Raw genomic sequence first — 25093 nt, forward strand, 5'->3', positions numbered from 1 at the left:
AGCACTCTATCTATGCCACTCCAAGAGGGATGAACAAGCACCCAAACTATGCAAGTCTAACATTACCGGGGGAGTGTTATATTGCTAACTCAATACTTAATTGCTAACTATAATTAAATAATAGCCATTACATATTCAAATCAAGGGCCTAGATCATTAGCCCCGAAATGTCAATACGATCAAGAAAAAACGTCAATAAGGGTATTAGTGTTAATTTACAACAAATTAGTTGTAACTAACTTTTGAAAAATATCTCATAACTTTAAAACGCATATAACTTTCTCGATTTGAATTATTTTTTCGCACAACATATATCAAATCAAAGATAATTTCATAAGGATTCTAACGAGATCTCACTTGCATATGTTTCCATGTCAAAATTTGAAAAAAATTTCAAAAATTTTCATAAATTTCGGTAACAACTTTATATCAATACACGACACATATTATGTCAATACAATGCCTGTACAATGTCAATATGAAATTGTATTGACAATGTCATGTCTTTGTGTTGATATATTTCATACACTGTATTGACATTGTGTTTCTAAACCCTAAATTTGCTAGTTGCTATTATTTTTTAATATAAAAAAATAAAAAACAAAATTACACATGACAAATTGTAGACCGCAATATTTCTAAAATCCTATGATCTTAAATTAGTTGTAGTTAGCAATTAAATGATGAGTTAACAATTGATCACTCCCCAACATTACTAAATAAACAGATATTTTCAAGATAAATTTGCATAATTTTGAACCCCAAACAAAAGTGAAAAAGATAGTCAAATACTACCTCCGTCCCTTAAAAACAGAAACAATTTCCATTTGGTCCATCCCTAAAAAATATAAACTTTCTATTTTATGAACTGGACCCCATAATCTACCAACACTACTTCCTCTATTTTTTTTCTCTTCCTCTCTCTTTACCCATTTTTCTCTCCCTCTCTACTACTCTACCCTTTTTCTCTCTCTGTCTTTCTTACTTAACCAATTGTGCATTAAAACTCATGCCGTTTCAAAAGTTTCTATTTTTCAAGGCCACATGTAGTAGTAGGTAGTACTTAAGAAAATTATGAATTACTATTAACTTACAAGGAGGCTTGTTGGAAGAAAATTGAGTAACATCGTTAGTAAAATAATCTTGTTATGTGCCAGTTGAAACAGGTAAGCCATTCGTGCAAACATTTTCGTTTCCTCCTCTCTAGCAAACGAAAATCTTGACTGACTGCTATTCAGAGCTTTCCAGGAACCTAGTGCTCCATAAGACCCTTGTCGTCTATCAGTTTCACCTAGCAACTTTGCCAGGTTCTGAGGTGAAGTTACAAACTTATCCCATGAGTCAAAGTCTAGTGATAAAATATTTGATATAATGCTGCTTTCCCCTGTATCAATAGCAGAAGCATCATTGCCCACTTCAGTTTCATATCTCCCAAACTGAGATATTTTCTCTTTTCTAAATAAAAGAGTGGAATCTACAGTACCATTATTGAATTTACCTTACTCCAATTATGAAGGGCACAAACAAAATTAAGGCAATAAATACCAAAGCTTCAACTACATAACTTACTGGTTAAATAAATTTAACTTCAAAAATTAATTATAATCATCATAAAAGTTAGACTAGACCAACACAAACATTTAAAAGAAGATTTAGACTCAACTATTAAAATTTTAGAGAATTTATTTCATAATAAAGAATAATTAAAAATAAAACTCAAAACTTAATTAATTGAAAGTCCATCCTTTAGCCAAGAAATAAAAATGAAACCCTACTCTATTCAAATTCAAACTCTCGCTTGCGCCTCCTTTCCCCCACGCCTCTTTCTCTCAAATCTCCCTTCTCTCTCGCCTCTGCCGGAAACGTCTGCCACCGCCGGCACCGATCAGCCGCCGGCCATCTCTCCCTTCTTCCCTTCTCTCCTTCTTTCCTCTCTTCTCACTCTCTCTTTCGGTCTCCCTCTCCGCCAGCACCGCCGCCGGCTGGAAACTGCCGCTGCTGTCGTCGGGCTGCCGCCGCCGCTGCGCCGGCCGCCGTCGCCGTCGTCGCTCGGGAGGTAAGTATATTTCACTTTTAATTTGTAAAAACAAGTTTCTAAACCTTGAATCTTTGCTTCAATTTTCAGAAATTAAGAGGGGTTGAAAAGGAGCCAAGAAGTGTCGTTGTTTGCCGGATTTCGCCACCACCGCCGGATGCTGTCGCCGCCGCCGACCCGGCGCTGCCTCTGTTGCTGACAGAGGACAGAAACTCCAGCCAGGGTATGATTTCTTACTTCCTTAGTCAAATTCTTAATTGAGTGGCTTATGTATTTGTGATTGAAGAGGGCTAAGGTTTTTCCTATTTATGCATAAAAGTTGAGATCTTGAAGAAACACTAAGCATGCTTGTGTTTTGGGTTTTGGGACAGAGATATGTACTAAATTATGGCTTGCTTTGAACAAAGAATTTTGGTAGGGAACTTACTTAGATATGAGAAAAAGCTTGATGAATGAACAATATGCAACTTTCCTTTCCTTGCTAGCTAGACTCATGAAGCACTTTCTTCTAAACTTGAATGTGTGGAAACATGGATTTTTGTGGGTGGGATAGATGAATTTATGTGATGAAACTGATGAGTGATTGTGATGGGAAAAAGGTTGATAGGGATGTTCTATATATAGTGAATTTCTTACCGAGTGATCTTGAATGTGGCGACAAGATACATAAGGCTCCTCTCCTCTCATTCTTCATACTCATCATGGTGTTGGGGACTTTGTTCCTTTGATTCTAATTAACTCACTGTTGGAGCATGCATGGGGAGGGATTGTTCTTGCAAGATTTTGAAAGATGATAATGCGTGTGTGCTTTGGTGTCACCACAAAGAGAATGGCGTCAAAGTTGTTGAACCAACCCGAAATGCCCCGCAAGAGGTCCCCTCTTCTGCTTGAAATTACTAATTGGGCTCTAGGTAGCACTACTAGGTACAGTCCGTCCAGTTTTGAGAAGTAAATGATTTTGTGTGCTAATTTGTTAATCCTTGTTCAAATGAGTCTGGCTAGTTGCTAAATTTGCCTTGGTTTCTTTCTCAGCCCTATCTGTTCGATTGGAAAATGGGCTGTGCTTCTCGTTGGTGAAATCTGAATTTTTTCACCATCTTCCTGCATTGATAGATGTTTAGAATAGTTTTGAGGTGTGGGTGTTTGGATGCATGCTTCTTTTTGTGGTTGTATTTTATCCTATTTGTGTGTGCATGCAAGGTTTTCTCTTTATTGATTGTTACCAGAAACTTTTTTTATCGTTTATTACGGTTGGCCTGCAGTACGTTGTTGTCACTTACTAACTACTGGAGAACTAAGATTCCCTAATTTAAAAAACCTAATATTTTAATAATATGTTAAAATGAATCTATGCGGCTTCTAAATAAATTTGTTAATCCTTATAGCTATAGTTTCACTTTTGACTTTTGACTGCAGTACCTTGTGACTTTTGTTTCACTGGTAGGTTTCACGATTTAGTTTAAATAAATTTGGAAGCCTTTATCAAGATTAAAGAAATACATAGGCCATGCATGTTTCCGTGTCATGTAATCATTGATGCATATCATGTCTGAAAAACATACTTACTTTTAACCAACTGGATGATGAAGTTCCTTCCAGCGTATATTAAGTGGGTCCCTAATCCTGATGGTAAGGCCACATGATTTAGATGTGTGGAGAGTTATAATGGTCTCTTGATATTTTATCTGTGCTGAACGTGTTCTATTGATGTTTTTTCTGTTGGGTGGGATTTACTTATTGGAGCAATAATACTAGCAAATAACTTATAAATAATTTGTTCAAGTGTTATGTTAATTTAGTCCAGTATGTATGGGTTTGGAATTCATATTGTTTGTATTTTGTCCTTGTTGCATATTAACCTTGTTTACATGCAGTCCAAACCATTGAAGGGGAAACAGATAAACACATTTCTGTTAGGAGAAAGCATAGAGACAGCGTTGAGCCACTTTTTTTATGCTAGCCTATATGCGCAAGGTCAAATGAGCCCTTTATGCTAACCAGGCCACTTTTCACATTCACAACGAGTTTATGAGGTGATTCTTTAACAAATTCTAGGATATCTAAGTTGATTCACGTGGCCAGATATGTATAGTCTCTAGTTCATCTTTGTGATCTTTATTTGTATCTCATTTAATTTTGTCATTTTGTCTGCTGTATTTTTCTAGTTTTCTAGAGAATCGGTCCACCTAGAGCTCAAATGCATTTCCAATTTCCCCCCCCCCCGGCTTCGTCAGGAATAAGTGGTAGCGTTTACTCATCTAGCCTTGTTAGCATTGGAATGGGTGCTATGCCCTAAACACCGGAAATTGGCTCTGACGATATAGAACCTGTTGGATCCCAGATTCCTTCTAGGTTTGTTTAGTTTATGTTTTCTTTTGATTTTTATATCATTTATTAATTATTAGTTTTGTTTTCCTATCAGTAAACCTTGCGGGCAACTAAAAACAAAAATGAATCAAATTAGTAAAATTATGGTGATCGTTTTCAGTTCCTTCATCTCACATTTCAATTGGCGATGGTCCACAAACTCCTGAAAACGACATCATTCCTTCATTCTCTCTTGCTTTGGCTAGCTACTGATGGAACCTTCCAGTTATGCAAAAGTGAGTACAATCTGTTTGCATATCAACCATTGTTTGCTTGTGCAATTTTTTACCTGTGCACTCTATTAATGCACTTTATCAATGCAGGAAACTGGAAATGCTGCATATCCTACTAATGCAACTCTGTCTTCCTAGCATCTTGGGACTAATGTCTGTGAGCCATTTATGTACCATACTATCTCAGAGAAGGTATATATACTATGAGCCTTTACTATTTAAATATCAATTTCTTAAAACTCGTGCTTTAAAAAGTGCCTCGCTTATGGTTGGAAGGAGGGAGTAAAAAATTACAAACTATAGCTATAAGTTTATTTGAGTATTACCTTAGTTGTTATCCTCCAATATGTTGATGTCAACTTATTATGTGGTATTCCTTTTTTCTAAAATGACATGGTGGATTGAGCATAAAACATTTAGAATGTTGACTTTTCCAACTCTTGATACGATCATGCATTTTACCTAGACTTCAATTGAAGAATCCACATCTAACATGGTGCGAGTGTTAGGTGATAAGCTAATTACTTGTCTAAAGTTGCATTTGCATCATTCATGGACATTAGATTCCTATGTAGGTGAATTACTAACTTAAGCATATTGTTCTTGATTCATAACTGTTTGCAAAGAACCGAGCTTAAGCATATTGTTCTTGATTTGCTCAAAGTACGCACTAATTCTCCAATGATGCACTGTATAATTTCATATGCTGGCCTCGGTTTAGATGTGGGAATGATGTCAATCCTACATTGTATGTAAAATTAATGTGCACAATGTATTTATTGTTTTGTTAAGATTTATATGTTCTTCCTTGATATTAGAATGAGTTGTTTTGATGATAAAACCTCATTTTTTAATATTTCTACAATATGTGTGCCTGCGTTAGATAATGAAGCACAAGTATGAATAGCAGCAGCCGAAAAGGTTACAAATTCTATCGGATTATTTATCTAGAACTTGTTGTCCAACATATTAAGTTGTATTTAAGTGAATACTTTTGAATATGCACTTTAAGTATTTGTTACTTATGTTGTGCTTCATTTCTTTATTTTTATTTATCAGCTGCTTTATATAATTGATTTTATTTGTTTTGTGTTTGTTGTGTAGGAGTTGAGGAGGAGCTAACTTTTAAAGGGGTTATTAGTGTAGACTTCGTTTTTCTCAAGGGTTGATCCGCCAACTTAGTTGTTGCTTACTAACTTCTGAAGTCCTAGGTTTCCCGTGCTTCAAATAAGTGATACCAGTGTTCTTTGTTGCCCGATTTCTTGAGCTAAGGAGAGAGAACTATTCCGGTTTTGAAAAATTAATTGAAAAAGCCATAGGGCCGATCGACTGAATGAGAGCTTTATGAGTTGCAATCTTGTTGATATTGGTGCATAAAGATGATTTAGGCAATAGGAATAAAGACCTCATATCCAAATTATCACATGCCTGACCCTGCATAAACCCCTAGTGAGCCAATTTGAGCCCCAAAAGCCTAATTTCTTTGTTGAAAATTTTGAAGTCCTTATATCTGCTTACCTATTATATCCCATTTGTTGGCCTATATTTTCTACCCTAGTCACTAAATTTAAAGTGCTAGCACATTCTTGGGAGGGTATTATGGTGGCAAGAAAAAGATGGAGGTTTTGTACCATTCATTAGGTGGTATTTATTTATAAGATACAAAGTGAGTGAAAAGCTGTCCCCTTCAAACGAAAATAGAATAAAAAGGCAGCCTTTCATGAGTAAAAAAAAAGCCAAGGCTAGAAAAAAATAAAAAGGCAGCCTTTCATAAGTAAAAAAAGCCAAGGCTAGAAAAAGATAAAAAGGCAGCCTTTCACTAGTTAAAAAAAGCCAAGGCTAGAAAAAAATAAAAATAAAAAAGGCAGCCTTTCATGTCTAAAAAAAGCCAAGGCTAGAAAAAAAATAAAAATAAAAAGGCAGCCTTTCTTGAGTAAAAAAAAAAGCCAAGGCTCGAAAAAAAATATTGAGCGAAAAATAGAAATGATTCAAAAGAATAAGTTGACAGATGGTCGAAAAATCTTATGTTTGGGGTGTTGAGCTGTAAGAAATTTGTATGCAGTGAGTGAGATGTGAAAGGTTTTGTGATGGATGTGCTAGTATTTTAAGAATGGTGGTAAGCTACTTAACCAAATATTATCCCACCTCTACCAAAAGCCCCATTACATCCCAATGAATAAGACCTTTTGATTTGTGCATCATATTGACTTGGGAGTGATGAATTTTGCTTGATTTTGGGAGAAAGATCTTATGTGCTTAAAATAAAGAATAGGTAGAAGAACTTCTCTTTATGAATTAGTGACGATGGTTTGAGACTCCCAAGACACAACTCGAACTTAGATTGAAGCATGGGATGCCTAGTTCTTAGGGACTTAGTTCGTGTACAATTCTTGTTCTTAAGTTTTACCCGCGAGTGAATTCGGGGTCGGCCTAATTTCCCTACTGATTCATATGGTTTGGCGTGACTTGAAGCAGAGGATTATCTAATATATTGTGAGTGTGATTTATTGTGTAACTTGCTCGAGGGCTAGCATGACTTAAGTTTTGGGGGTGTTTGATGTGAGTGGGTAATTTTCTAACTTGTTCCTCGTACAGTATACAATGGAATGGAGGGTAGCGTATTACTGCTCCTAGCCAATTTTGGCCACTTTGATATTAAGTGTCTCTCAGTTCATACTAAAGCCGTCAATGAAGAACTACTGCAAAATCTGTCTGATGCTCTTCGCTTGTCGGTACCTGATAAAATTGGAGTTGATCTTGCTTTGTCTAAAACTGACGATCACGATATCAGGATGTGTGGTTAGCTATTCTCCTCCTTATACATACATTTAGATATAATTTTTGTTTAGTTGTAGGAAGTGGAATACATACAATAATTTATTATTTTTATTTCCTTGGATTCTTTCTATATGTTCCACTAAACCCTTTTACCCTTTTCTTGTTGTATGCAGGAAAGAATTTTTCTTTGAGTCAGATTAAAGAGCTGTGTGCCTATCTATTGCATTTGAGGCGACTGAGATGATTCAAAATATGCTCGTGTTACACTTAGTTGATCTAACGGCCTCTCTAAGCATTCAGATTCATTCTTGCAAATGTTAGCTCTTGTGCAACTAAGGTGCTTTCCGTGATAGTTCCTCGTGCAAAAATAAACTAGAATTTCTTAGTCAATCTGAAGGCCAAGGCCCAACTACGTGGAGATCACTTCTTCAGGTGCTTTCAGTGAAACTGCCTAGTGCATAAATAGACTAGAATTTGTTATGGAAACCAATTTTTACATTTATGCTTGTTTATATTAGCGTAGTTTAAAACGCACCGCGCAGGTGGAAGAGCAAGATCTGGGGACGGCGGCCCGGTGGGGGCAAGTCGTATGGCGGTAGGGGGAGACTTAGTTCTTAACTTATAAGAAGCCGGGGGAAATGGTGAGCCTGCTTTGCTTAATCTTCTTCTTCTTGGTTGTAGCGAATATATTTTTCTACTTATTTGATTCAATTTCTGCTGCCTTTTGCAGCTTCATAAATCTATCACATATATTTTTGGGTATTATACTGTGCCTGGTGATTTCCTACTTTTTCTAATCCACTTCTTGCTACCTTGCATCTATATAATTAATATATACTTATTATCCTATTTTTTTTTCGTCATATGCCGTGTACATAAATGTGCTATAATAGTATTTCTTTTCTTTGATATATAAACCCCATTGATTGTCAAATCTTGGCATGTTAAATTGTTTTCACAGGCTCTTCCCAAGTACTTCCTAGATATGTTTCTTTTTTACTTTGGCATTCGGTTTGCTGTACCTGCATTAAAAAAGAAATCATGGGCCTTGGAAGCTGGATGAGCACTCAATTAGTGTCTAGTAAAGATGCTTTGTATGAGGTTAGTGTTTTCTCTTTTTAAAAATCCCTCCCTATTAAGGTCCCAAGGACACATAGAAAAGCAAGTTAATTTCTGTTGTTGTGTAAAGAAATCATTCTGTGAGATATTATTTGCCAAGACTAATTTTTGAATTTGCATCTGCCAGTGCCATCTTGTGGTCTGTTATAATTGTAATTTCATGCTCCGGTTTACGTGCATGCCTCCAGGAATAGATCAAGTTTCTGAAGGATGTTCAGGACCTCTCTCCTAGTCACATTCAATCTTTGGGTTCACTTTTGAATATCTTTCTGGTATGAATCTGGGCATGAAATTATTGAATCCATAGTCTGGTTTTGTTGTTGTATTTGTCATGATGTATAGCCAAAATTTCATGTACTATATACTGTGACATGTTGTGCCTCTTAGGTTATGATTTCTTTTTCTTATGTATGGTGTTGGATTGATTTAAGCATCAAGTAGCTGGTTCAGAATTTTGAAGTCAATTTCTTTGTATGAAATGGTAACTAATGGATTATGCTATCATATTAGAGATGTCATATGCAAGCACTTCCAAGAAAACTAAAGACTATCTCTATTTATTACATTAACTCTCCACTTCCTCTGATCATTCTCAAGATTTTAATATTTCTGCAATGCCAGCTTATTGCTACTTCTATGGCTGGGTGACTCCAGAAATCATATAAGCTCGTGTAGGAAAATCAAATCAAAGTTTGGACATACATAATGGAGAAGTTTCCTACATTGCTTGATTTTAGAAACAATTTTCCGGCAGTAAATTATTTGATTACCGCTCTGGAAATGTTGTGATACACCCAAAATTTTAAATATTATTCCAGCAGTTGAGTTTGTCTACAACAGTTTGATCAACTATCGCGGGACCAAATTTTCTATAGATTGCAAACTTGAGTTTGCTCGTATTGCACATCTAAATTCTGCTGTTGTTCATTCCAGGTTGTGTGTAAGGCTGCGTAGCAAGTAGAACTCAGTCCCGTGTTGAGAGCACTACTTCAGCGTTGATAAGTTCTAGAGATATCCCCTGTTCTTCTTCAGCGAGGTGTTATAGCTGTAACCACTAACCTCTACTCATAGCATTCTTATGCCAGTACACTTTGATCAATTTCTTTTGTAGGGACTAACCCCGGAGTTGTCCAGGTTCTCGCTTCCTGTATAGGGGTGTGATCCTGGCACCACCCCTTACTTGCTTTCTACCCAAACAAGTGAGTATTCTATCTCCTTTTACATTTTCTAGTCCTTCACATTGAGGTGTGGGTGTATGCGTGCATTCTTCTTTCCTTTGTTTTTGCATGCAATGTTTTTTCTCTTGCATGCAATGTTTTCACTCTTGATTGACACCAGACACACTTTTAATGGGTTATTAGTGTACACTTAGTTTCTCTCAAGGGTTGGAGAACTTAGATTTCCTAATTTCAAACACCCAACTTATTAATATTTTAATATGTGAAAATGAACAAGACATGCTGCTGAACAAGACCAAGTACATATCTTATATTTTCGATGGTGTCTTGATACATTCTTTGTGGTGATGTTTTCACTGATGAATGAGATTTACTTATTAAAGCAATAATACTAGCAAATAACTTATTAAAAATTCGGTAAAGGCTTGTGTTAATTATGTCCATTGTGTATGTGTTTAGAATTCACAGTTTTTTTTATTTTGTCCTTGTTGCATTACCTTGTTCACATGCAGTCCAAACCAATTATTGGGAAATAGATCAACAACTTTCTATTAGGGGAAAACATAAGAGATAGTGTTGTGCCACTTTTTAAAATGCTAGCATTTAAGTGGCAGGTCAAATGTGACCTTTGTCCTAAGCTAGGCACCTGTCACATTCACAACCACAAGTTTATAAGGTGATACTTGACAATTTTTAGAACATCTAAGTTGATTCACGTGGTCAGATATATATTATCTAGTTCATTTTTGTGATCTTTATTTGTGTCTCATTTCATTTGCAGGAATCACTAACAGAGTTGACACCGATGAATGGAATCCATCCACTGATACACATCTTCCTTGATTGATAACCGCTCTGCAAATGTTGTGATGCACTCAAAATTTTAAATATCATTTCCAGCTTTTTTGTTTGTCTACGACAGTTAGATCATCTATCGAGGGACCGAATTTGCTTTAGATTGCAAACTTGAGTTTGCTCATACTGCTCATCGAAATTCTGCTGCTGTTCATTCCTGGTTGAGTGTAAGTCTGCGTAGCAAGTAGAAGTCATTCCTGTGTTGAGAGCGCTACTTCAGTGTTGATAAGTTCTAGAGTATCCCCTGATCTTCAACAGTGAGGTGTTATAGCTGTAACCATTACTCGTAGGATTTTTATGCTAGAGCACTTTGAGCACAAACTTTTGCAGGAACTAACCCGGAGTTGCCCTGGTTCTCACTTCCGGTATAGGGGTGTGATCCTGACACCACCCCTTAATTGCTTTCTACTCAAACAAGTAAGTATTCTATCCTCTTTACATTTTTTGTCCTTCACATTGAGGGTAATGTTTAGAATAGTTTTGAGGTGTGGGTGTCTGCTTGCATTCTTCTTTTTGGGGTTGTAATTTATCCTATTTGTGTGTATATGTAAGGTTTTCTCTCTATTAATTGTCACCAGAAACACTTTTTAATGGTTTATTAGTGTAGACTTAGTTTCTCTCAAGGGTTGGAGAACTAAGATTCCCTAATTTAAAACACCTTACTTACTTATATTTTAATATGTGAAAATGAATTTGTGCTGCTGAACAGGACATGCTGCTGAACAAGGCCAAGTACATATATTTTCTATGGTCGCTTGAAATTTTCTCTGTGGTGAACGTGGAGTCTGTAGATGTTTTTTTCCGTTGAATGGGATTTACTTTTTAAATCAATAATACTAGCAAATAACTGATATAAAAACATTGGTAAAGGCTTGTGTTAATTTAGTCCATTGAGCATGGGTTTGGAATTCATATTGTTTGTATTTTGTCCTTGTTGCCTTTTTTAACCTTGTTTACATGCAGTCCAAACCAGTGATGGGGAATAGATCAACAACTTTCTATTAGGAGATAGCATAGAGACAGTGTTGTGCCACTTTTTTGATGCTAGCATTTATGTGCAAGGTCAAGTGAGCCTTTTGTCCTAAGCTAGGCCACCTGTCACATTCACAAAACGAGTTTATGAGGTGATTCCGGACAAAGTCTAGGACATCTAAGTTGATTCAGGTGGTCAGATATATATTATCTATTTTCATCTTTGTGATCTTTATTTATGTCTCATTTCATTTTTTCATTCTGTTTGCATCATTTTGCTCGTTTTCTAGGAAAGAATCGATCCATCCAGAGCTCAAATGCATTTCCAGTTTGCCCCTCTGCTTCGTCAGTGGGTGGATTTTCCTGGAAATTTGCATCTCTACTTCTGACCAAATGAGTGTTAGCACTGGAATTGGTGCTATTCCCCACACACCTGAAATTGGCTCTGACGAGATGGATCCTGTTGGATCCCAGATTCGTACAAGGTTTGTTTAGTTTATGGTTTCTTTTGATTTTTATACCATTTATTAATTATTAGTTGTTGTTTTCCTATGACTAAACCCAGCGAGCAACAAAAACAAAATTGAATCAAATTAATAAAATTATGGTGATCGTTTTTAGTTCCTTCATCTCACATTGCAATTAGCGATGGTCCACAAACTCTTGAAAATGACATAATTCCTTCATTCCTTCTTGCTTTGGCCAGCTACTGATGGACACTAATACAAATCTGTCTTCCGAGCATCCCGGGACAAATGTCTCTGCGCCATTTATAACCTTTGGTGATGCATTGCACATGTAACATACTATCTCAGAGAAGATATATATACTATGCGCCTTAACTCTTAAATATCAATTCCTTAAATCTCGTGCCCAAAAAATTGCCTCGCTCATGGTTGGACGGAGTGAGTACAAAATAACAAACTATAGCTATATATTTATTTTACTATTATCTTAGTTGGTAATTGGTATCCTCCAATATGTTGATGTCAACTTATTATGTTGTTTTCCTTTTTTAAGACATGGTGGATTAAGCATAAAACTTTTACTGACTTTTCCAACTCTTAATTTGATCATGCGTTTTACCTAGACTTCAATTGTAGAATCCACATCCAACAAGGTATGAATGTTATTTATTGAGCTAATTACATGTGTAAAGCTACATTGCTTTGCATCATGGACATTAGATTGCTATGTAGGTAAATTACTGCTTCTATACTGTTTGCAAAGAACCGAGCTTAAGCAGATTGTTCTTGAGTTGCTCAAATTATGCACTGATTCTCAGGATAATATTTCCGATGATGACTATATAATTTCAAAAGCTGGGCTCGGTCTAGAAGTGGGAATGATGTCAATCCTACATGGTATGTAAAATTAATGTGCAAAATATATTTATTATATTGTTTAGATTGATATGTTTTTTCCTTGATATTAGAATGTGTTGTTTTGATGATACAATCTCATTTTTGTATGTTTAAACATATGTGTGTCTGCTTTAGATAATGAAGCACAAGTCTGAATAGCAGCTGCCGAAAAGGTTACTAATTCTGTCGGATTCCTTGTCTAGAACTTGCTGTTCAGCATATTAGGTTATATTTAAGTTGATATTTTTGAATATGCACTTTATGTATTTGTTACCTATGTTGTGCTTCATTTCTTTATTTTTATTCATCAGCTGATTTATATGGTTGATTTGGTTTGTTTCTGTGTTTGTTTTGTAGGAGTTAAGGAGGAGCTAACTTGTAAAGGAGGCATGATGAGGGAAGAAATACCTAACTTCCCATGCAAACAAGAGAGTATTTTGTTTCCCCTCACATTTTTTTTCCTTCACATAAAGGGCAATGTTAAGATTAAGATTTGGGGTGAGGGTGTTTGTGTACATGCTTGATTATGTGGTTGTAAATAATTTTATTACTCTATCTCCGATGTGTTGATTCTGAAGGACCCTTTTTCTGAAGTGTATATAACGATGCGAATACTAAAGAAGTTATGTGTTTTAAATAGCAGGACTATGCCATGGAGCCCGATGAGAAACTTATGCGAAATGCAGCACATTAGATGATAGCAAGGTTGGCAGGAACTCTTGCTAATGTAACTTGTTAGGTATAGATAACCTTTGCTTTATTACTCTCTTGTGTGCTGATTGAAAAGACCCGTACATCACATTTAGGAACCTTTACGTGGTTCAGTATCAAGCCAACTCAGAAGGTCACTTCAGGGCTTGGCCATAGCAAAGGATCTTCTGGAGCAGTCATTTTAGCGGGTGACTAATGGTAATCTCCTTTCATACAATGTGTCTTTATTTCCATGATTATATTAAATTAAAAGAGATGCGAATAAAAGATGTTAGCATCAACCAAACTAATTGGTTTTAATTAGAAATACCATACGGCTTTGCAGGAATCACATGCAGCGATGATACCGATGAATGGAATCCATCCACTGATACACATCTTCCTCGATCGATAGCCGCTCTGGAAATGTTGTGATACACACAAAATTTTAAATATTATTCCATCATTTGTATTTGTCTATGACAGTTAGATCAGCTATCGATGGACCAAATTTGCTTTTGATTGCAAACTTGAGTTTGCTCGTGCTGCTCATCTAAATTCTGCTGCTGTTCATTGCAGGTTGAGTGCAAGGCTGCGCTGCAAGCAGAACTCGGTCCGTTGTTGAGAGCGCTATTTCAGTATTGATCATGTTCCAGAGATGTCCCCTGATCTTCAACAATGAGTTGTTATAGTTGTAACCACTAAACGTAGGATTTTTCTGCTAGTAAACTTTGAGCACACCCATTTTTAGGGACTAACCCCGGAGTTGTCCAGGTTCTCGCTTCTGTTATAGGGGTGTGATCCTGGCGCCATCCCTTACTTGCTTTCTTACTCAAACAAGTGAGTATTCTATCTCCCTTTACATTTTCTTGTCCTTCATATTGAGGGTAATGTTTAGAATCGTTTTGAGGTGTGGGTGTTTGCATGCATTCTTTTTCTTGTGCTTGTAATAAGGTATCCTATTTGTGGGTGCTTGCAAGGTTTTCACTCTATTGATTAAATTTGTCGGGTGGGTTATTAGTATAGACTTAGTGTTTCTATCAAGGGTTGGCCTGCAGAACGTTGTTGTCACTTACTAACTTCTGGAGAACTAAGATTCCCTACTATAAAACACCTATTAATATCTTAATAATATGTGAAAATGAATTTGTGCTGCTGCTGAACAAGACCAAGTGAACCAAGAGCATTTCGTAAATTTTTTCAATGGTCTCTTGGTATTTTCCATGTGGTGAACGTGGATTCTATTGATGTTTTCCCTGTTGAATGAGATTTACTTATTAAAGCAATAATACCAGCAAATAGCTGATAAAATTTTTGGTAAAGTCTTGTGTTAATTTAGTCCATTGTGGATGGGTTTGGAATTAATATTGTTTGTATTTTGTCCTTATTGCATTTTAACCTTGTTTACATGCAGTCCAACCCATTTATGGGAAAATAGATCGATTACTTTCTATTAGAAGAAAGCATAGAGACAGTGTTGTGCCACTTTTTTTAATGCTAGCCTTTATGCTGGAGGTCAAACGGAAGCCCTTTATCCAAAGCCAAGGCACATGTCACATTCACAACGAGTTTATGAGGTGATTGTTTGATAAATTCTAATATATATTATCTAGTTCATCTTTGTGATCTTTATTGGTATCTCATTTCATTTTATTATTTTCTTTGCCGCATATTGCTCTTTTTTCACAGCAGAATCGATCCACCCAGAGCTTCAAATGCATTTCCAGTTCGCCCCTCGGCTTCATCAGGAGCTGGATTATCCAGGCAATTTGCATCACCACTTCTGACCAAATGAGTGCTAGCATTTACTCATCTGGCCTTGTTAGCACTTGAATTGGTGCTATGCCCCATACACCGGAAATCGGCTCTGACAAGATAGAACCTGTTGGATCCCAAAAACTAATACAAATCTGTCTTCCGAGCATCCCGGGACAAATGTCTCTGCGCCATTTATAACCTTTGGTGATGCATTGCACATGTAACATACTATCTCAGAGAAGATATATATACTATGCGCCTTAACTCTTAAATATCAATTCCTTAAATCTCGTGCCCAAAAAATTGCCTCGCTCATGGTTGGACGGAGTGAGTACAAAATAACAAACTATAGCTATATATTTATTTTACTATTATCTTAGTTGGTAATTGGTATCCTCCAATATGTTGATGTCAACTTATTATGTTGTTTTCCTTTTTTAAGACATGGTGGATTAAGCATAAAACTTTTACTGACTTTTCCAACTCTTAATTTGATCATGCGTTTTACCTAGACTTCAATTGTAGAATCCACATCCAACAAGGTATGAATGTTATTTATTGAGCTAATTACATGTGTAAAGCTACATTGCTTTGCATCATGGACATTAGATTGCTATGTAGGTAAATTACTGCTTCTATACTGTTTGCAAAGAACCGAGCTTAAGCAGATTGTTCTTGAGTTGCTCAAATTATGCACTGATTCTCAGGATAATATTTCCGATGATGACTATATAATTTCAAAAGCTGGGCTCGGTCTAGAAGTGGGAATGATGTCAATCCTACATGGTATGTAAAATTAATGTGCAAAATATATTTATTATATTGTTTAGATTGATATGTTTTTTCCTTGATATTAGAATGTGTTGTTTTGATGATACAATCTCATTTTTGTATGTTTAAACATATGTGTGTCTGCTTTAGATAATGAAGCACAAGTCTGAATAGCAGCTGCCGAAAAGGTTACTAATTCTGTCGGATTCCTTGTCTAGAACTTGCTGTTCAGCATATTAGGTTATATTTAAGTTGATATTTTTGAATATGCACTTTATGTATTTGTTACCTATGTTGTGCTTCATTTCTTTATTTTTATTCATCAGCTGATTTATATGGTTGATTTGGTTTGTTTCTGTGTTTGTTTTGTAGGAGTTAAGGAGGAGCTAACTTGTAAAGGAGGCATGATGAGGGAAGAAATACCTAACTTCCCATGCAAACAAGAGAGTATTTTGTTTCCCCTCACATTTTTTTTCCTTCACATAAAGGGCAATGTTAAGATTAAGATTTGGGGTGAGGGTGTTTGTGTACATGCTTGATTATGTGGTTGTAAATAATTTTATTACTCTATCTCCGATGTGTTGATTCTGAAGGACCCTTTTTCTGAAGTGTATATAACGATGCGAATACTAAAGAAGTTATGTGTTTTAAATAGCAGGACTATGCCATGGAGCCCGATGAGAAACTTATGCGAAATGCAGCACATTAGATGATAGCAAGGTTGGCAGGAACTCTTGCTAATGTAACTTGTTAGGTATAGATAACCTTTGCTTTATTACTCTCTTGTGTGCTGATTGAAAAGACCCGTACATCACATTTAGGAACCTTTACGTGGTTCAGTATCAAGCCAACTCAGAAGGTCACTTCAGGGCTTGGCCATAGCAAAGGATCTTCTGGAGCAGTCATTTTAGCGGGTGACTAATGGTAATCTCCTTTCATACAATGTGTCTTTATTTCCATGATTATATTAAATTAAAAGAGATGCGAATAAAAGATGTTAGCATCAACCAAACTAATTGGTTTTAATTAGAAATACCATACGGCTTTGCAGGAATCACATGCAGCGATGATACCGATGAATGGAATCCATCCACTGATACACATCTTCCTCGATCGATAGCCGCTCTGGAAATGTTGTGATACACACAAAATTTTAAATATTATTCCATCATTTGTATTTGTCTATGACAGTTAGATCAGCTATCGATGGACCAAATTTGCTTTTGATTGCAAACTTGAGTTTGCTCGTGCTGCTCATCTAAATTCTGCTGCTGTTCATTGCAGGTTGAGTGCAAGGCTGCGCTGCAAGCAGAACTCGGTCCGTTGTTGAGAGCGCTATTTCAGTATTGATCATGTTCCAGAGATGTCCCCTGATCTTCAACAATGAGTTGTTATAGTTGTAACCACTAAACGTAGGATTTTTCTGCTAGTAAACTTTGAGCACACCCATTTTTAGGGACTAACCCCGGAGTTGTCCAGGTTCTCGCTTCTGTTATAGGGGTGTGATCCTGGCGCCATCCCTTACTTGCTTTCTTACTCAAACAAGTGAGTATTCTATCTCCCTTTACATTTTCTTGTCCTTCATATTGAGGGTAATGTTTAGAATCGTTTTGAGGTGTGGGTGTTTGCATGCATTCTTTTTCTTGTGCTTGTAATAAGGTATCCTATTTGTGGGTGCTTGCAAGGTTTTCACTCTATTGATTAAATTTGTCGGGTGGGTTATTAGTATAGACTTAGTGTTTCTATCAAGGGTTGGCCTGCAGAACGTTGTTGTCACTTACTAACTTCTGGAGAACTAAGATTCCCTACTATAAAACACCTATTAATATCTTAATAATATGTGAAAATGAATTTGTGCTGCTGCTGAACAAGACCAAGTGAACCAAGAGCATTTCGTAAATTTTTTCAATGGTCTCTTGGTATTTTCCATGTGGTGAACGTGGATTCTATTGATGTTTTCCCTGTTGAATGAGATTTACTTATTAAAGCAATAATACCAGCAAATAGCTGATAAAATTTTTGGTAAAGTCTTGTGTTAATTTAGTCCATTGTGGATGGGTTTGGAATTAATATTGTTTGTATTTTGTCCTTATTGCATTTTAACCTTGTTTACATGCAGTCCAACCCATTTATGGGAAAATAGATCGATTACTTTCTATTAGAAGAAAGCATAGAGACAGTGTTGTGCCACTTTTTTTAATGCTAGCCTTTATGCTGGAGGTCAAACGGAAGCCCTTTATCCAAAGCCAAGGCACATGTCACATTCACAACGAGTTTATGAGGTGATTGTTTGATAAATTCTAATATATATTATCTAGTTCATCTTTGTGATCTTTATTGGTATCTCATTTCATTTTATTATTTTCTTTGCCGCATATTGCTCTTTTTTCACAGCAGAATCGATCCACCCAGAGCTTCAAATGCATTTCCAGTTCGCCCCTCGGCTTCATCAGGAGCTGGATTATCCAGGCAATTTGCATCACCACTTCTGACCAAATGAGTGCTAGCATTTACTCATCTGGCCTTGTTAGCACTTGAATTGGTGCTATGCCCCATACACCGGAAATCGGCTCTGACAAGATAGAACCTGTTGGATCCCAAAAACTAAAAGGAATCAAATTAGTAAAATTCCGGTGATCATTTTTCAGTTCGCTCATCTCATATTTCAATTGGCGATGGTCCACAAACTCTTGTAAATTACATCATTCCTTCATTCCCTCCTGTTATATATATGCCATTGTTTGCTTGTGCACTTTTTTACCCGTGGAATTTGTAAATGCATGAACCTAGAAATGCTGCACATCCTACTAATGCAATTCTGTCTTCCGAGCATCCTGGGACAAACCTTGATATTAGAATGAGTTATTTTGATGATACAATCTCCTTTTTATATGTTTAAACATATGTGTGTCTGCTTTAGATTATGTAGCACTAGCACAAGTTCGAATAGCAGCTGCCAAAAAGGTTACAAACTCAGTCAGATTCTTAATCTAGAATTTGCTGCCCAACATATTAGGTTGTATTTAAGTTGATACTTTTGAATATGCAATTTAAGTATTTGTTACATATGTTGTGCTTCATTTCTTTATTTTTATTCACCAGCTGATTTATATAATTGAATTTGTTTGTTTCTGTTTGTTTTGTAGGAGTTTGGGAGTGGCTAATTTATAAAGGAATCAAGATGAGAGAAGAAATACCTAACCCCATCACCTAACTTCCCATGCAAACAAGGGAGTATTTTGTTTACCATGCAAATAATTAGATTACTCTATCTCGTTGATTCTGAAGGACCCTTTTTTCCATAGTATATATAACAATGCAAAGGCTAAAGAAGTTATATGTTTTTAAATGGCAGGTCTATGCCACGGAGCCTGTTGAGAAACTTATACGAAATGCAACACATTTGTAGTGGCAAGGTTGAAAGGAAGTCATGCTAATGTAACTTGAAGGTATAGATAACCTTTGCTTTATTACTTTCTTGTGTTATAAATGTTAATGATCTTGTGAATTGTCAGAACACTACTTTATATACCTTGCGTGCTGATTGAAAATGCCTTTACATCACATTAAGGAACCTTTACGTGGTTCAATATTTAGCCAAACTCGGAAAATCACTTAACGGCTGGGCCATAGCAAGTGATCTTCTAGAGCAGTCATTTCAGCTCAGCTGGTGGCTAGTGATAATCTCCTTTCCATCAACGTGTTTTGATTTTCATAATAACTATTTAAATAAAACAAGAGAGGCGAATAAAGACTTGTTAGCATCAACCAAACTAATTGGTTTTAATTAGAAATACCATACGGCTTTGTAGGAATCACAAACGGAGTTGACACCGATGAATGGAATCCATCCAGTAATACACATCTCTCTCGATTGATAACCGCTCGGGAAATGTTGTGATACACTCAAAATTTTAAATATTATTCCATCATTCGTGTTTGTCTACGACATTTAGATTATCTATCCAGGGACCATATTTGCTTTGGATTGCAAACTTGAGTTTGCTTGTACTGCTCATCTAATTTCTGTTGCTGTTCATTCCAGGTTGAGTGTAAGGCTGCGTAACAAGCAGAACTCGGCCCCGTGATGTGAGCTTTACTTCAGTGTTGATCAAGTTCTTGAGATGTCCCCTTTCAACAGTGAGGTGTTATAGCTGTAACCAATACTCTTAGGATTTTTATGCTTGTACACTTTGAACACACACTTTTGTAGGTACTTACCCTGGAGTTGCCCTGGTTCTCGGTTCCGGTATAGGGGTGTGATCCTAGCACCACTGCTTATTTGCTTTCTACGCAAAAAAATAAGTATTCTATCTCCCTTTACATTTTCTTGCCCTTCACATTGAGGGCAATGTTTAGAATAGTTTTGAGGTGTGGGTGTTTGCGTGCATTCTTCTTTTTGTGGTTGTAATTTATCGTATTTGTGTGTGTTTGCATGGTTTTTTCTCTATTGATTGTCACCAGAAACACTTTTTTATGGGTTATTAGTGTATACTTAAGGCTTGGAGAACTAAGATTCCCTAATTTAAAACACCTTATTAATATTTTAGTATGTGAATGAATTTGTGCTGCTGAACAAGGCTGAACAAGACCAAGTACATTATTTCGTATATTTTCTATGGTTTTTTGATATTTTCTACGTGATGAACAAGACCATGTACATTTTTTATAGTTTCTATGATCTCTTGATATTTTATATGTGGTGAACATCGATAACTTGCTACCCCACATATTAATTTGTATTTAAGTTGGGTATGCACTGTTAAGTATTTGTTTACTTATGTTGTACTTCATGTCTTATTTTATTCATCAGCTATTGATATAGTTTATTTTGTTTGGTTTTTGTGTTTGTTTTGTAGGAGTTATTGAGGAGCCAACTTTTTAGGAGACACGATGAGAAAAGGAATTGCTTAACCCCCACCACCTAATTTCCTATGCAGACAATGGAGTATTCTGTCTCGCCTCACATTTTATTGTTCATCACATAAAGGGAAATGTTTAGATTCATTTTGGGGGTGTAGTTGTTTGTGTGTACTATGTGCACCATGTATTTTATGTATAGTGTGAGTGTAGTGTAGTGTAGTGTATGTGCACAATATGTGTGTTTTGTGTTTAGTGCGTGTATTTTGCGATTTTGCGTGCAGTGTGTATGTGTGTTTGTAGTGTGTATTTTATGTATGTGTGTGTACAGTGTGTTGTGTGTATTTTGTGTATGGTGTGAAAAGTGTGTATTATGTAAAGTGTGAGTTTGTATTGCATGTATTTTGTGTATAGCGCGGTGTTTATATTGTGTAGAGTGTATATATTTTGTAGACTGTGCATATGGTGTATGTGTAGCTCAATGTTTGTATTTTGAGTGTAGTATGTGTATATATATGAAGTGTATGTTGTGCTTTTGCAGTGCATGTATTATGTGTATAGTGTTTAGTATAATGTGTGTAGTATGTGCGCAGTGTGTTTATTGTGTAATATGTATAATAGTGTGTAATTTCCTTACATGTGTGTATTTCCTTTACGTGAATATAGTTTTTTGTTTACTTGTGTTTTTTTTCTTATAGGGTACGTGTTAGTATATTGTTTGCAGTATGTAGTGTATGTATTAATTTACCCTACATGTGTATGTTTTTGTGTATATACTGTGTTTTCGTTTATAGTATGTGCGTTTATATATTGTGTGTTCAACTTGTAAAGTTTGTCGTGTATAATAACAATGTGTGCAGCAGCATGTTGTGTGCGTTTTGTATATGGTGTGCGTTGTGTATTGTGTGCATTTTGTGTTTAAAGTGAGTGTGTGTAATGTAAAGTGTGTTATGTGTGGAGTGTTTATATAGTGTGTGCAGTGCGTGTATAGTGTGTACTTTTTATACAAAGTTTGAAGTTCTTGGTAGCAGCTTAATATTTTATGTGTATTGTACGTATTATGTGTACTGTCTGTGTAGTGTATGTACTTTGTGCACTGTATGTGTGTTAAGTGGTTGTATTATGTTTCTTGGTTGTAATTTATGTGTACTGTGTATAGTGTTTATTTTTTGTATAGAAATATGTATGTAATATTTATGGTTTGTGTATGTATGTTTATTTTGTGTATTGAGTGTGTGTAGCACGGTGTTTGTATTTTTTGAGTATTGTATGTATTATGTGTACTGTGTGCATTATATGTATGTATATTGTGTTAAGTGTTTGTATTATGTTCCTGTTTATACTTGGGTTGTAATTTATGTGTAGTGTGTATAGTGTGTATTTTTTGTATAGCAATATGTAATGTTTATGATTTGTGTATGTGTGTTTATTTTGCGTATTGAGTGTGTGTAGCGCAATGTATGTATTTTTTGTGTATATGTGTGCTTCTGTATATTTTTGTATACTTGTGTTTTCTTTTTACGGTGTGTGTTTGTATAGTGTGCAGTTTATATTGTATGTATTTTTCCTACCTTTGTGTATTTTATTCTATATTTGGTTTTCTGTTTGTAGCATGTGTTTGTACGGTGTGTGCAGCTTGTGAAGTTTGTAGTGTGTAGTATCAATGGATGTATGCGTGTGTGTTATGTGTGTATTTTATTCTTTAAATGGGTGTGTAAAGCAAAGTATGTAATGCGTGGAGTGTATATAAAATGGGTAGAGTGTGTATAGTGTGTATTTTTTTGTATAATATGCTGCACATTGTTTGTAGTGTGTGTTGTGTGTTGTGTGTTGTGTATGTATATTATGTGAGTATGCATTATACGCATATGTGTATACTTGGTTGTTTACAATGTGTGCGCAACATTTGTGGCTTGTGTATAATTTGTGTGTGTAGCGCAGTGTATGTATTTTTTTGTGTATTGTGTGCAACATAAGTAGACTATGTAGCGTGTGTTCTGTGTATGTGTGCGTTGTGTATATTTTGAGTAAAGTGTATGTATTATGTATAATGTGTGTAGTTTGTGCATAATTATGCTTATTTTTGGTGTATTGTGTATACAGTCTATACAGAGTGTGTTTGTATTTTGTGTGGTGTTTGTAGTGCTTGTATTATGTGTATACACATTTGCCTTGTGTGTACCTTGTGTGTAGTTTGTGTAGTATGTGCAATGAGTACATATTGTGCCAGTAGTGTATATATTATCTTTATTTTGTGATTTTTTTGTTTAGTATAGGAAAAATGTGTGCGATATGTGGAATTTGTAGTGTGTTTAGTGATTTTTTTGGTTTTGTATAGGAAAAATGTGTGCAATGTGTGTATTTTTTTTGTAGTGTGTGATTTTTGCATGTACTTGTGTTTAGATGTGTATGGTGTGTGTATTTTTGTATAACGTGTGTAAAATGGCGGTGTTTATATTTGTATAGAGTAGATATTTTATGTGTAGTAAGCTGAATATGTATTTTTTTAGTGTTTGATTTTGTGTATAATGTGTTTAGTATGTAAGTAGTGTGTGTACAACGCACTGTTTTTATTGTGTATAGGCACATATTTTGTGTATGTGAGTGTGTAGCAAAATGTATGTATTTTTTGTGTATTGTGTGCACAACATAAGTAGAGTTGTAGCATGTGTTCTGTGTATGTGTGCGTGTGTATATTTTGTGTATGAGTGTGTATTGTGTTTATTTTGTGGCATTTTATGTATTTTTGTGTAAAGTGTAATGTATTATGTATAATATGTGTACTTTGTGCATAGTTCTGCATATTTTTGGTGTAGTATGTGTACGTAGTGTATTTATATTTTGTGGTATTTGTAGTGCTTGTATTTGTGTGCTTTGTGTGCTATGTGTAGTTTGTGTAGTATGTGCAATGAGTGCATATTGTGCTAGTAGTGTATATTATCTATATTTTGTGATTTTTTTTGTTTAATATAGGAAAATTGTGTGCAATGTGTGTATTTTGTAGTGTGTATATTATTTATGTTTAGTGATTTTTTTTGTTTAGTATAGATAGGAAAAATGAGAGCTATGTGTGTAATTTTTTGTAGTATGTGATTTTGCATGTACTGTGTTTAGTATGTGTAGTGTGTTTATAGTGCGATGTTTATATTGTGTATAGAGTAGATATTTTGTGTTGTAAGCTAAATGTGTATTTTTTTATAGTGTGTAATTTTGTGTATAATGTGTTTAGTATGTAAGTAGTGTGTGTACAACGCAGTGTTTCTATTGTGTATAGTGTACATATTTTGTGTACTATGCATATTGTGTATGTGTAGCGCAATGTTTATATATAGCGTGTGTATATATGTGAATTGTATATACTCTGTGTTTTCTTTTATAGTATGTGCGTTTATATACTGTGTGTGCAACTTGTAAAGTTTGTAGTGTATAATAACAATGTGTGCAGCAGCGTGTTGTGTGGGTGTTTGTATATGGTGTGCGTTTTGTATATGGTGTGCTGTTATGTGTATTGTGTGCATTTTTTGTGTTAAGCGTGAGTGTGTGTATGTAAAGTGTGTTATGCGTGGAGTGTTTATATAGTGTCTGCAGTGCGTGTATAGTGTGTACTTTTTATACAAAGTTTGATGTTTTTGGTAGCAGCTTAATATTTTATGTGTATAGTACGTATTATTGGTACTTGTCTGTGTAGTGTATGTACTTTGTGCACTGTATGTGTGTGAAGTGTTTGTGTTATGTTTCTTGGTTGTAATATGTGTGTAGTGTTGTATAGTGTTTATTTTGTATATAAATGTGTATGTAATATTTATGGTTTGTGTATGTATGTTTATTTTGTGTATTGAGTGTGTGGGTAAGCTATTTTTTTTAGATTGTATGTATTATGTGTACTGTTGCATTATATGTATGTATATTGTGTTAAGGTTTGTATATGGTTCCTGTTTATCTTGGGGTTGTAATTTATGTGTAGTGTGTATAGTTTGTGTATTTTTTGTAAAGCAATATGTAAATGTTTAATGATTTGTGTCATGGTGTGTTTATTTTGCGTATTGAGTGTGTGTAGCGCATGTATGTATTTTTTGTGTATTGTGTGCTTCTGTATATTTTGTGTATACTTTG

At 35.4% G+C, this 25093-nt stretch overlaps 1 long non-coding RNA gene across 50 annotated transcripts; it reads left to right on the forward strand.

Annotated features, from left to right (window-relative positions):
- The first annotated feature begins 1803 nt into the window (after nucleotides 1–1803).
- LOC121771628 lies at nucleotides 1804–21127 on the forward strand. 50 transcript variants are annotated; one of them, XR_006044144.1, is made up of 36 exons: nucleotides 1804–2056; nucleotides 2126–2258; nucleotides 3910–4068; nucleotides 4201–4387; nucleotides 4524–4638; nucleotides 4726–4827; nucleotides 7231–7434; nucleotides 7587–7845; nucleotides 7956–8054; nucleotides 8375–8514; nucleotides 8721–8804; nucleotides 9466–9568; nucleotides 9644–9731; nucleotides 10492–11729; nucleotides 11828–12022; nucleotides 12244–12335; nucleotides 12823–12901; nucleotides 13037–13074; nucleotides 13259–13606; nucleotides 13708–13810; nucleotides 13938–14019; nucleotides 14171–14298; nucleotides 14366–14431; nucleotides 15006–15168; nucleotides 15284–16135; nucleotides 16493–16840; nucleotides 16942–17044; nucleotides 17172–17253; nucleotides 17405–17532; nucleotides 17600–17665; nucleotides 18240–18402; nucleotides 18518–18812; nucleotides 19267–19569; nucleotides 20166–20265; nucleotides 20334–20425; nucleotides 20980–21127. It is a non-coding gene; the product is annotated as an uncharacterized LOC121771628 (long non-coding RNA). The 50 variants fall into 50 exon arrangements; XR_006044146.1 differs by lacking the exon at nucleotides 12244–12335 and having other exon boundaries at nucleotides 13259–13333; nucleotides 13542–13606; XR_006044145.1 differs by lacking the exon at nucleotides 12244–12335 and having other exon boundaries at nucleotides 13259–13333; nucleotides 13545–13640; nucleotides 13727–13810.
- Nucleotides 21128–25093: the final 3966 nt, after the last annotated feature.

The sequence above is a fragment of the Salvia splendens genome, chromosome 16 (genome assembly GCF_004379255.2).
Source record: "Salvia splendens isolate huo1 chromosome 16, SspV2, whole genome shotgun sequence".
Taxonomy (NCBI): Eukaryota; Viridiplantae; Streptophyta; class Magnoliopsida; order Lamiales; family Lamiaceae; genus Salvia; species Salvia splendens.